Raw genomic sequence first — 12,302 nt, forward strand, 5'->3', positions numbered from 1 at the left:
CTTGGTCAGCATCCAGATATTTGAATAATGACAATAACAACAACAACAACGGAATCTCATGTTTTTGAGCACCACGTGCCAGGCAGTGATCTTAGAGCTTTGCATGTGTTAACCCATTTATTCCTCACAACCCCATGAGATAAGAACATTACTGAGTCCATTTTACAGAAGGAAAAGCAGAGACTCAGAAAGGTGCCTCACAGAGCTCAAGGTCACAGCTTGTAAGGGGCAGAGGTAGGATTTGAACCTAGGCCACCTGCGCCTTCCCTAAGGGCAGCAGCCTCTCCATGCACCCCAAGTGGACTGCTCCCGCCATCTGGTTTGCTTCTAGCTACTTGAGAACACTGTTTGCTTCTGCCCCTGAGGCTTTACACTTGCTGTTCCTTCTCCAGGAATGCTGTTCCCCTTCTTTGCTCCTTCCCGTCTCAGCCTCTTCTCCTGGCTAACTCCCATTCATACTTCAGGTCCCAGCAACCTCAGGGAGGCCTTCCCCGCTGTTCCACGGGTAACTTCCTGTACTTGGCCTGGCAAAGTCTAATGGTGTTTTATGGCAATTGCTTGTTGAATGTCTTTTTTTTTTTTTAATTTTGTCTTCACCAGAATATGGGTTCCATGAGGATAGCTGCCGTCTGTCCTATCATTACCTTTGTATCTTGGTGCCTAGTACATAGTAGACTCTCAATAGAAATTAGTTCAGTGAATGAATGAGTGACAGGGCACAGCCCGTTTCTAAAGTGCTCGTGCACTAACAGGTGAAGTAAGATGGAAACACATGAGGAGTTGAATAACCATGCAAGATTTAAAGGATTCAAGGCAATGACATTACCAGGCTGCCCACAAGGGTATGTGGCATTTGGGCTCTTGGGGGGTCGTTCCATGCAGAAAGGGGGCTCTAACTGAAATCAGTGGAGACAGCATTCTTGGTATATCTCAGTTGGTTTAGATCCTGGGTAAGGAGGAGTGGTGTCAGTCATTTTTCCCCTTCAAGTCCCCCAGATCAATTATGGTAAAGGACAAATGAGATGCCATCCCTGCTCTAATGGAGCTGAATTCTGATAGTTGAACGATGGATGAGAAAAACAAGGCTCAGAGAGGTTATGCTACTCACTCAAGACCACACAGCAGAGAGCCAGCACTCACACTCCAGGCTCTAGCCCCCTCTCCCAGTATCTGAGTGCTCTTTCTCACAGTTCCAGGTTGTAGCTGTGCTCTGGAAAGGAGGGAACTCAGCAATTAAGAACCATATGCAGAACAAAGAGAACCCAAACACATACTCAAGAGTCCTGGGCAACCTTAGAGAAGTCATTTTCCCTCTCTGGGTATCACATCTGATCTATAAAATGACAGTCTTAAAATAAACACCCTCCACTCTCCATGGTCAAAGGCCCATGAGTCCCTTGTGCCTGCCTTTCCTACATCTTCCATTTCCACTTGCAGCCATGGTGGCTGCTTGACTCACTTTTGATTTACTTATTAGCCTCCCTTGCCTCTATTTCCATCACTCTTATTTTTATTCATCTTAATCTTACTAATCTCTGTATCCTCAGGACACAGCAAAGGGCCAGGAACTGAGGAAGTTCTCAGGTAACTGGGTTGGATTAATCCTCTCAGCAGTAGGGAGCCACAGAAGACTTGGGAGCAGGGCCCAATAGATATAAAGCACTGTTTCAAATTTTCCCAGAGGCGTTCCTGTTCTCCAGTTTCTAATAAAGAAAAGTCTCACCTGTGATGGTGAGATTGGAAGACAAGACTTGATCAAGAATGAATAACTCTGAATACTCTGGGAGCTTGCAGGCAGGTAGAGCACCACTAAGTGCATCCATCCCAGCTGGCCATTTTCAGTGCCTCTCCAGCCCTAAAATTGGGGTTATTATGCTCCTGAAAAAGTTGTTAGCAACTTGTTCTCAGCACGGTGGGAAATGGGCAGCAAGTGAGTTCAAGAGGGTGTGATAATTGGATAAGGCTGGGTGATGCTTAAACGTGCCCTTGTAATCCTCTGGGGCCTTCCAGCTTGAATGCTCAGAATTCCAGGCCCACCCTTTGGACTCTGTTACTCAAATGGTAGATGGAACAACCTAGAGGAAGAGAAGATGCAGTAACCATTAGGGAGAGAGTCCTACCTTTTGAAAGTCCTTGGGCTAACATGCAAAAATGGAAGTCCATTCATACAATTATGGGGTGACATCTCAGTCTGTCTCAGCTTCCCTCTCTATAAAACTGAAGCTGCATGTCCTACCTTGGCTGAGCGTTCTAAGATAAAATGGACTGTTAGGACAATACATTGGGAAGTGGGGATGCTGGTGAGGGGAGGTTCCCCTAGCGGATGGAAGAGCCAGGTCAGGGCAGCAGTACCTGTAAAGCGTAACCGTTTCCAACACCAGAATACTAATGAACATTTCTCTAAGAGAAACCCAGCTGAGGAAGGAGTGGGAGGGAAATTCACTGTCACAAGTCGAGTCTGCTATGGACCAGCTGCTGTGTTTGGTACTGGAAATATATTTTCTCAGGTCAGCCTCACACCATCGATGATAAGCCCCATTTCTATTATAAACACACTGAGGTTTTTCTAACAAGTAGACTGAGGCCTTAGCACTAGATGGAATCAAGATCAGGTCTGCCGCAAGCCCATATGGCATATTTTTGCACATTAGAAGAAGGTGCATCCTCCAAGCAGATGAAACTCTGTACCAGGGCACACGGCCTGGCAAGCAGAATCCAGGTTATACTTCCACTCCCTCCTCACTCCTTCAGCCGAGCACCTTCGTGCAGTGTGCAACCTGAACAAACATCCACGGCTGCCCTGCCCAGGTCTGTCTCCCAACCCTGTGCTCTTCCAGACACACCATGCCACTCCCCAGTCGGGTGGACTTGCCTCCTCCATTGCCTCCTCCACAGACATTTCTTCAGCCCAGTGGATGAGTGGTTGGATGAGAATCCTAAAGTGGGATAAGTGGTAGAATTAAGGTCACCAAATCCAAGCCCCTCATTTTACAGATGTGGAAAGTGAGAATCCAGGTGGTAGAAGTGACGGTTGAGGATGCATCTTGAGTCATGAAGAGAAGCTGTCATCTCACTGGCCTCTCAGCTCAGGCCATGTCTTGCTCCAAAGGGGCTCGAATCCATCTGTCCTCACATTTCCCGGAACCTTACCCCAAAGGCCAAAACACCAGGCTAGTGCTGCTTGATTTGGGATACCTTTCCCTCTCAGGTTGGCCGAGAGTTTCTGCTTTCACCCTTCACCTTCAGCAGTTTGCCAATGTATTTCTCCTTCAAACACACTGGAGAAGACGTGGTAAATGACTTTTCTCTATCTTGTTACTCTCAAAGAGCAGAGCTGCCTGATTTGATGTAAGGTGCCGTCAGTCTCCAGGGGTGCCCTAAAGGGCTGTCCCGTCTCCTCTGTCTTCTCCCTGGCTCTGCCTCTTTTAAATATGGACAGGTCCTTCTCCTCAAAGATACTCAGGCTCAGGAAACCAGGGTTGCTGTCAAGGGAGGGATTCAGATTCTCTAACCACCAGCAGGGCCGTGTCCAATCAGCTCAGTGGCTGGCGGTAGGTAGACCAGGGTCCCGGAGGCCCCCTGATGGCGAGGTGGTCCCGGTGGCCCTGGGGGGAGGGGCAGGATGCTGGGGTTGTGGGCTCAGGACAATTGGTCCACTGTTTTGACAAATGGCCTTAAAGGTGCCTGTGCTTTCAGGCTCCACGTTGACCCTGGTTGTTGGTGAAAAGCAGGTTAACTTCGAAGTCTGGGCACCCAGCCCTCTGTTTTCCCACCGAGCTCAAGGGCAGAGCCAGGGAAGGTGCCTGTTACCCTCGCCCACCCAGGGCAGAATTCCAGTCCCCGCTCTGGGATAGGGCGTGGTGCCCTCTCCTCCCCACGTACCTTTTCACCCCGTGCCCTGCTGGTGACCCGAGTTTATGGGGTGGCCTATCTTCACCCACAGCTGCCGGGGGAACCCTTATCTGCCTGGATTACCCCCAGCAAGGCACAAACCTGGCCCTGCTTGGCAGGAGGACAGCACGGGGCTCTAATTGTTTTATGGGCTTTTCACACTCAGGGCAGAGAGGAGAAGGCCAGCCACCTCCATCTGGTTTCCAGGGCTTCTTTCCACTGTTGCTTCCTTGTCACCCCCTCCCACGTCCCCAAAAGCCCTGGGGCAGGGGCTGTGGCACAGGGAAGGCTCCTGCGGACTGTCCCAAGAGCCTCAGAATGGCCAAAAACAAACACCTGAGGACCAGCCTTTCCATTTGCAAAAGGAGGCAAATGGCTCCCTGGAGCCAAAGACTGAGCCAAATCAGGGAGGCACGCAGAGCCTGCCGGGCTGAGTAGGAAAACAATCACCATTTCCATGGACATCCCAGCGTCCCTCCTTTCAAAGGCACCCCCACCTGTTACCTCCTGGCATCTCGCAATCACCCAAGTGGGTGGGGTGGGGACAGGGAGAAGCAACCATTGTTATTCACTCATTACAGATGAGGAAACTGAGGCTGCGGATGTTAAGGGTCCAGCGCAAGATGGCTTGGCCGAGCAGCAGAGCTGTGAAAGTTATGTCCTCCTGCATCCCCGGCGTGAAGCCTGTCTAAATCCCTCCCTCCCTCCTCCTCCACTCACTCGCTCATGCCTTCCTTCCTGGGTCTTGCCCGGGATTCTTTGTCTCACGTTTGCTTCTCTGCCCTCCCCATTTCGTTCTGTTCTCTGTCCCTCTGCTCCATCTCTGAGTCTTTCTCTTATTCTCTCTCCTGTCTCCTCTTCCCCCGTTTCTCTTCCAATCTCTGCTTTCTGCATCTCCTGCTCTGTCCGTCTTGCATCCCTGCCTTCTCACCCATAGAGACTGTGCTTCTCCTCCTCTCCCTCCCTCCTCGTGGAAGTCATCGTGGAAGCTCTGCAAACTGATTTTAAGTGAAGATGGGAGGGACGCCCCCGCTGAGCCGCTCCTGGCTGCCTTCTCTGCGCTGCCTGGGGTGGGGGCACTGCCTGGTCAACTTGCAAAATGGTCTAGTTTTGTAGGCATGAGGGCTCTCAACAACTGGTAGCTTCTGACCGTTCAAAAGCAGGTGAAGACCTCCTCTACCATGCGTTACCTTATTTTCCCCCAGGGTGAGGAAATCTTAGAATGTCAAGTAGCAAATTAAAATTTTGCAAGTCAAATTCTATTTTAGAAGCTTGAACTCAAATCTAGTTGAGGATATTGTTGCTCAACGTTTGACTGGATCTTCAGTTATCTGGCCCTCATGTGCTAGATGCATTCTTTGGTTCAATTGCTAGAAAACCCAGCGTCAACGTGACCCATCTGTGGCAAGTGCCTGGGACTTTGAGCAAGTCTAAACTTCTCTTCCTTTAATTTCCCTTTGCTTTCTTTTATTATGTACTTGTGTATAACGTGAGGTATTTTATCTTGTTGCCTCATATATATCTTTGCACATCACCTTGAATCCTTTGGGGAACAAGGCAGGGCAGAGATAAATAAATTTAATTTAAATGTGTCAGATTAGTTGAAAGCAAAGTCCACCCATGCAGCCAAGGGGGATTCCGCAGAGACGGGCGGGCTTTGTGGGATCTCCTGTTCCCCACTTTCCTCCCACCCAAGGCTGGACGGAAAGATGGAGCGAATTAATCAGGACATAAAGGGAAATCTTGAATCACTCCGGCAGTTTGCCAGCTCGAGACCCCCGGCTCCCAGCTTCCTCCTGCGCCATTCTGCTCTTCCTGTTGCATTTATTGAGTTTCCACGTGAGATGGAAGAAAGGGTTTTGCAGCAAAGACAGTCGGAAAACCCACAGAAGTAGACTGGCTTCCAAGACCTTCCAAGCCCTTAAAGTCTTTGATTTTAATTTCCCTTTTTGAACTTCTCTTGGTAAAGAGCAACGTTAAAAGAGTCACCCTGTGCTCTGGAGCTTGTCACCTCGAGGACCCCTAGTTCCCTCGGTCCAGGGCCGGCCCAGGGTGAGGGCGCAGAATGCAGGATGCTGCGTTGCATTTCGTGCCCAAGATGCTCCCCTGCCTCTCCAGGTCCTGGGCTCAAATCTCCCCCAGGTTGTGATAAACAACCAGCACCGCCACAAACTTGACAGCACACCCCCCTCCAGTGCCACCTCACCCCTCTCCCTTCTTTAAAAAACTGCCCACACTCCCTGTCCCTGTCTCTCACTTCATCCCCTCTGTCCTCAACCCACTCCAATCTGATTCGTCCCTAATCTCCAGCAAAGGGCTCTCGCTAGTCACAACGTCCTCCATGTTGCTCAGCCTCGGATCATTTTCCAGATCTTTCTCTTTCTTGAAACACCCCCCTCAGTTGGCTTATTTAGTGTGTTCTGGTTCTCCTCCTAGCTCTCGGGACACTTGACCTCAGTCTCCTTGGCAGGTGGACCCTTCTTTACCTGCGTCAAATGTTCCCCTGAGCTCCTTCCCAACCCCTCTGCTCCTTTCCCTCTGTGTTCTCACCCACAGGCATGTCTTCTGTATCCCGTGTCTGCAAATCTTACACCCGTAGCCCAGACCTCTCCACTGGGGTCCAGACCAGTGGGGGAATTGTCACTTGTCAGCCCTGCTTGGATGTCTCCAGAGAACTACAAAATCCACATGTTCAACGCTGAGCTCATAATCTTCAGCTCCCCTCTCTTTGCCCCATGCCCAAATCCGTGGTCCTGATTTTTCTGTCTCCTAAATATTTTTTTTTTCAAATCAAGAGCTAGATCACATGGAAGAACATAGGTGTGACATAGGTGGGCTGTGTGGTGGAGGGCTGCATGATCGCCCCCTACCCCAAATTCCAAGGAGGGGAAGACATTATCTAATTGTCAAAAATATGACAGGATTGTCAAAAACAAATTAATGAGGAACATAAGTTGTGAAACATGAGTCACTGTTCTGTTCATTCTGAGATGCTATATTCATGGCAAACTTTCCATAAAAACAAAAAATGATAAGGACTAAGGTGACCTCTGGTGACAATGACACTTGTGACTTCTGGTGGAGTATGCTCCACCACTGCATTCAAGAAATCTCTATGCCATCTCCACCCTCACCACCAGCCCACCAGGGTGGGGTTCTGCTGCTGAGTTTACAGGAGAAACTCTCCAGAGGTGGCAAATGAAGTAGAGTCCTACTTTGCACATGCTGTTCCCCTTGCCTGGAATGCTTATCCCTTCCCTCTCCCATCCTTGGCTCTCACCAATCTCTTCACCTGACCAAGTCTTGCTCATCCTTTGGTTCTCAAGTAAAACATCGCTTCCTCCAGGAAGACCTCCTGGAATCCCCACAGGCCCTCTGATCTCCCCTTACACACCCTTGTGGTCCTTGTGCTTGCCCTTCTTTGCACTAATCACAGATGTTAACTCACTAATTTTGCTGGGTTGTCTGTGGCCAGCTCAATGTCACCATCGCCCCCTTCCAGTGCAGAGCAGATGCCAGAAGAGGCCATTTCCTAGACTCCTCTCCCCAGGATAGTTCTGGGTTAGCCTTGGCCAATGAGAGGTACTCACAGGGGAGACAGATTGTGGGAATTCTCCGGGGGCATTGCAGCCAGAAGTGTGTAGACAAGAGGCTCGAAGCAGCTTCCAGGTGAGCTTCCCAAGAGTCACCTGCAACAGGGTTGCAAGTTGGGATAGCTCATTGGAGCTTCTGGGAGGCCTCTGGGTGAGCTCTTGAAAACCACTCCTTGGTGCTGCAGGCTTAGTTCATGAGGGTTGAATTCCTGACCTTCCAACGGCTGTGTAAGCTTCTGCTTTCCTATAGTAAGTCTCTTCCTACTTGGAATACATAGAGTGGCTTCCATTGTCCTGACAAATTCCTCAATGATACACTAAAGTATGAGTGATGTTTAATATCTATCTTCCCCCCAAAACTTAAGCTCCATGTGGTCAGGATCCCCATCTCGATTGCACACGGCTGTATCCCCAGATACTGGAGGAAACTGAACTGAAATCTGTATCACCCCGTTTAGCAGATTGGAAGAGTGAGCCCCAAGGTAGGTTGCTAGTTAGTGGCACAGCTATCATCAGCCGGTTCTAAGTACATTCCTTTGTTGCCACAATAACACCAGAAATGGAAGAGAGAAATGGTTTAAATTCAGAACAGCTTTTTGAGTCACTGTTTCAGGTGTTTTCCGCCAAATCAAGACGCTATTCACACTGACAGCAAACCACAGGCTTCTCACTAATGCAGTTGAATTATTATCACCACTTTCCAGTTGACAAAATTATTTCTTATCTTTGTGTTTTACAGGTATAGCAATAAAAATTATTGTCAAGGGTACTATTACAATTTTTAACTACTAATGGAATTATGATGTTTGATGGAGTATCAGCCACAAAATGTGCTCCCCACGACACGCAAGAACTTTTTATTTATCATCTCTGGGCTTTTCAGTTACCATAGCAATAAAATTCCTACTCACCAGGGTTATTACCATTTTCAACTACTAATGGAATTATTATTTTTGTTTGTTTGTGGTTTTAAGCCATAGAATAAAATGTACTCCCATCAACAGTACTGCAATTTAATGTCCTTAAGCTTTAGCACAAACGACCAATATAATAATTCCTCTAAACCTATGATTCTCACGCCTTCTTCAGCCATGGGCCTTTTTGTTTCTCTCACTGTGGGATTCTAATTCATTAAGGAGGCATTTGGGGCATTTGTTCATTATATAAGCATTTATTTAGTGGCCCTGAGCTAGAGGGAGGTGCAAAGACAAGTAGGACAGTTAGACACGGAGAATAAGGGTGAGGCTCAGGGACCGTCTGATTATGAGTTTGAATCCCAGCTCTGGTGGGGGGCCCTGGGCAAGTTATCTGGCTGCTAGAAATTTCTGTTTCCACATTTAGAACTACAAGGAAACAATCCTCACCCCTTGAGGGGGGTGAGGGCTAAAGAGGATGACTATCTCTGCAAAGTGCTTGGCACAGAATGGAGGTTCAATAAATGGCAGTAGCTGCTGCGTTTGTGGTGGGTGGTGCTGTCTTCTAAGTTGTAACTCAGACCGTTCTCTCGAAGGATTTGCGTTCTAGTCAGGGAGAGACTTCCTCCATAAGTGCGACTTGTGCTAGGCAGGGTACTTTAGGAGAGCCGTTCTTGCCCAGCTGGGAGAAGTCAGGAGGGCTTCCTGCTGGAGGTGACCTCTAGGCTAAGTTCTGAAGGATGGGTGGTAGGTGCTACTCAAGGAGAAAAGGAGAGGGCTTCCCTGCAGAGAGAAAACAGCACGTGCAAAGGTAAGGAAGGCAGAGCGAGCGGAGCGCCTCTGGGTGGGAGGGCAGAGTCAACAGGGAAAGCTCCCCGGCTTCCCTATAGCCTGGGTGAGCCCCACCAGGCAACTGTGACTTTGAGCGACTCCCCAAACTTCTTCCTTCTCAACGTGTGAAAATCCATTAATAATAATACACAGTGCGGTGCTTGGAGAGCCTGCAGGCTGTCCTTGGATGAAAGAAAGCATTATCATATTAACTAATTACATGAATTAAATTAATTAAATAAATGGCTTAATGAGATTAGTGCATTTGTTGTTTAATTATCCATCACCACTATTGATAATAATGATGGATTTTGCACTTATGACAGGTGACGAGTCTGTGGGTGAGCAGTGGAATTGAAAACCGCCAAGAGGACATGTAGATAGGGCAGGACAGAGGACCGTGCCGTTTCCCTAGGCTTGTTCTGCAAAACGCCACCATCAAGAAGCCAACATATGCCCGGAAAGCTTGTTTTCCCTGCTCCCTCCTGCGACCTCTCAGAGCTTCGGATTCCTCACCTGTAAATTGGGGCTGGGACTCTCTCAGGATCACCGTGTTTTACGGAAGCCTGGGTTTCCTCCAAAGCAGGGCCTCCCGAGGCTGGTGAGTGAGTCCCCTGGTTGCTGCCCCTCCCAGAAAATTCTTCCCCTTGGCCTTTGCAGATGAAGAGCTGCCAGGGGCTGGATCCAGCATCTCCACTGATCCTAGGCAGTCTATGTCCCCAAGCTTCTCAAAGATGCTAGTGCGCTCTCTCCACCCCCACGATGTCTTCCTTATCACCTATGTGAAGAGTGGGTTCACCCATCTCATGCAATAAATCGTTACCCTTCCTGCCTCCCCAGGCCTTCTGGACCTGTTCTCAATACTCTGCCAGGTCAGCTTTGGCATCTCTACCGCATCTACAAGGAGCTGTCCCAGTAGTGTGTTGGGATGGCTCCGCTATCCTGGCTGGAGCATTGAATCCCAAGTTGCAGGTGGGTGCTCCCTATGTCAGTAAAGTCTCCCCTGCCCATCTTTCTATTTCGAAGCTCCTGGTGAGACACCTGTGAGAGCCTCTTTTTCAGGCAGGTCCTGCAATTTCTTCAGTGTGTAAGCTACTTCCTCCCAGAGCAGCCACTGTGTTTCCCTGGCCTAGCACTGTTTATCATCCTGAAAGCAGTGAGGAGCTAAAGGGTGTCAAAGAAAAGCACCAGACAGTTGTGAAAGTGGAAGGACAGGCTTTAGTCAAAATGCTACAATGGGGGAAGAGGGAAGCCAGCAGCAGGTGGCCTCAACTCTGATTAGCACAAAGATAGCTACTTTTTTTTTTTAAATTCAGTTTTATTGAAATACATTCACACACCATACAATCATCCATGGTATACAATCAACTGTCCACAGTATGATCACATAGTTATGCGTTCATCACCACAATCTATCTCTGAACATTTTTCTTACATCAGAAAGAACCAGAACAAGAATAAAAAATAAAGTGAAAAAATAACATCCAAACCATCCCCCCCATCCCACCCCATTTGTCCTTTAGTTTTTATCCCCATTTTTCTACTCATCCATCCATACACTAGATAAAGGGGGTGTGAGCCATAAGACCTTCACAATCACACTGTCACCCCTTGTAATCTACATTATTATATAATCATCTTCAGGAGTCCAGACTGCTGGATTGGAGTTTGGTAGTTTCAGGTTTTTACTTCTAGCTATTCTAATACATTAAAACCTAAGAGGTGTTATCTATATAGTGCATAAGAATGTCCACCAGAGTGACCTCTCGACTCCATTTGAAATCTCTCAGCCACTGAAACTATTTCATCTCATTTTGCATCCCCCTTTTGGTCAAGAAGATACTCTCAGTCCCACGATGCCGGGTCCACATTCATCCCCGGGAGTCATATCCTGCATTGCCAGGGAGATTTACACCCCTGGGAGTCGGGTCCCACGTAGAGGGGAGGGCAGCGAGTTCACCTGTCAAGATGGCTCAGTTAGAGAGAGAGAGGGCCACATCTGAGCAACAAAGAGGTACTCGGGGGGAGACTCTTAGGCACAATTATATGCAAGTTTGAGATAGCTAGACTTTTTAAAGGGCACAAGAGGGAAGGGAAATGGGAAACTAGAAAATTACTGAGAGGGTCTGGGGTGGTCTGAGGGGGCCTGGCAGTGGGCTTACAGAAGAGGGTCAGGTAGTTGTAGAGTCCTTCTGAGAGCATTTTATGGTCTAGCAACATTGTACTCTTTGGCATGAGCTCAGGATGGTGTCAGGGGTCTGCCCAAGGTCATGGCCTAGCATTAGGGAAGTCTACACTAAAGTTTGGACAAGTAAGAGGGACCAAGCAGCGTCTCTCACCAGGACTCAGGGAGGAGACCTTGAGCGGGACAAGCACCAGCCTCAGGAAAAGACTTTGCAGGGTGTCTAGGCAAAAGGAAGCTCCTCCCATTTAAGAAAGGGGAAGGGGGTGTTTCTATTAGCCTGATAGATTCAGAGGAATCTGGGTTCAGCATCCTCTTTCTCATTCACCAAAATGTCCCTAATCTGGGTCTCTGGGTCTGTTCCTCCTGGGCCCCCGATTATCGTAGGATCCCTGGTGTGGCTGTGCACTCAGTCACCTGTGCAGCTCTTCCACCCTTACAGCTAGATTCCAGACCTATTTCTAGCACATTCTGCCAGGCAGCCGCAGGAGATGAGGGCATCTTCACATGCTACCCCAGAGCTCTTCTGGCTTTCACAGCTCTGCCTTGACTTGTGAGTTGCCTGATCTGGGCTTGTCATTTGCTGTTTTCAAGGTTTCCTGCACAGTTAAAATCTAGCCCACTCCACAGTCGTTACAGTTACTATCAACACTAGACTGGGTAAGTGCCACTGCTACCACCTAACTCAAAGTTTCACCTCCTATCTGTACCTTATCCCCATCAGTACAAGCGAAAGTCTGAGTACTGAGTCTGGGTGGTGGGGGTGGGGCCATCCTCACTGAGGAGGTCTCTGTTGCCACAAGAAGCCAATTGGTGGTGGAGGTTGTTTTCTCTGATTGAAGGAAGCTGCTTTTAACAACACTGTGCTGAGGATATTGCAAAATGGTGGGG

General features: G+C 48.6%; 1 long non-coding RNA gene across 1 annotated transcript in view; it reads left to right on the forward strand.

Annotated features, from left to right (window-relative positions):
* Positions 1-9,846, forward strand: part of LOC119542137 — a 167,775-nt gene extending 157,929 nt beyond the window's left edge. Inside the window, exon 3 of the long non-coding RNA XR_005218423.1 lies at positions 9,556-9,846. This is a non-coding gene — a long non-coding RNA (uncharacterized LOC119542137). The remainder of the gene's footprint in view (positions 1-9,555) is intronic.
* Positions 9,847-12,302: the final 2,456 nt, after the last annotated feature.

The sequence above is a fragment of the Choloepus didactylus genome, chromosome 8 (genome assembly GCF_015220235.1).
Source record: "Choloepus didactylus isolate mChoDid1 chromosome 8, mChoDid1.pri, whole genome shotgun sequence".
Classification (NCBI taxonomy): Eukaryota; Metazoa; Chordata; class Mammalia; order Pilosa; family Megalonychidae; genus Choloepus; species Choloepus didactylus.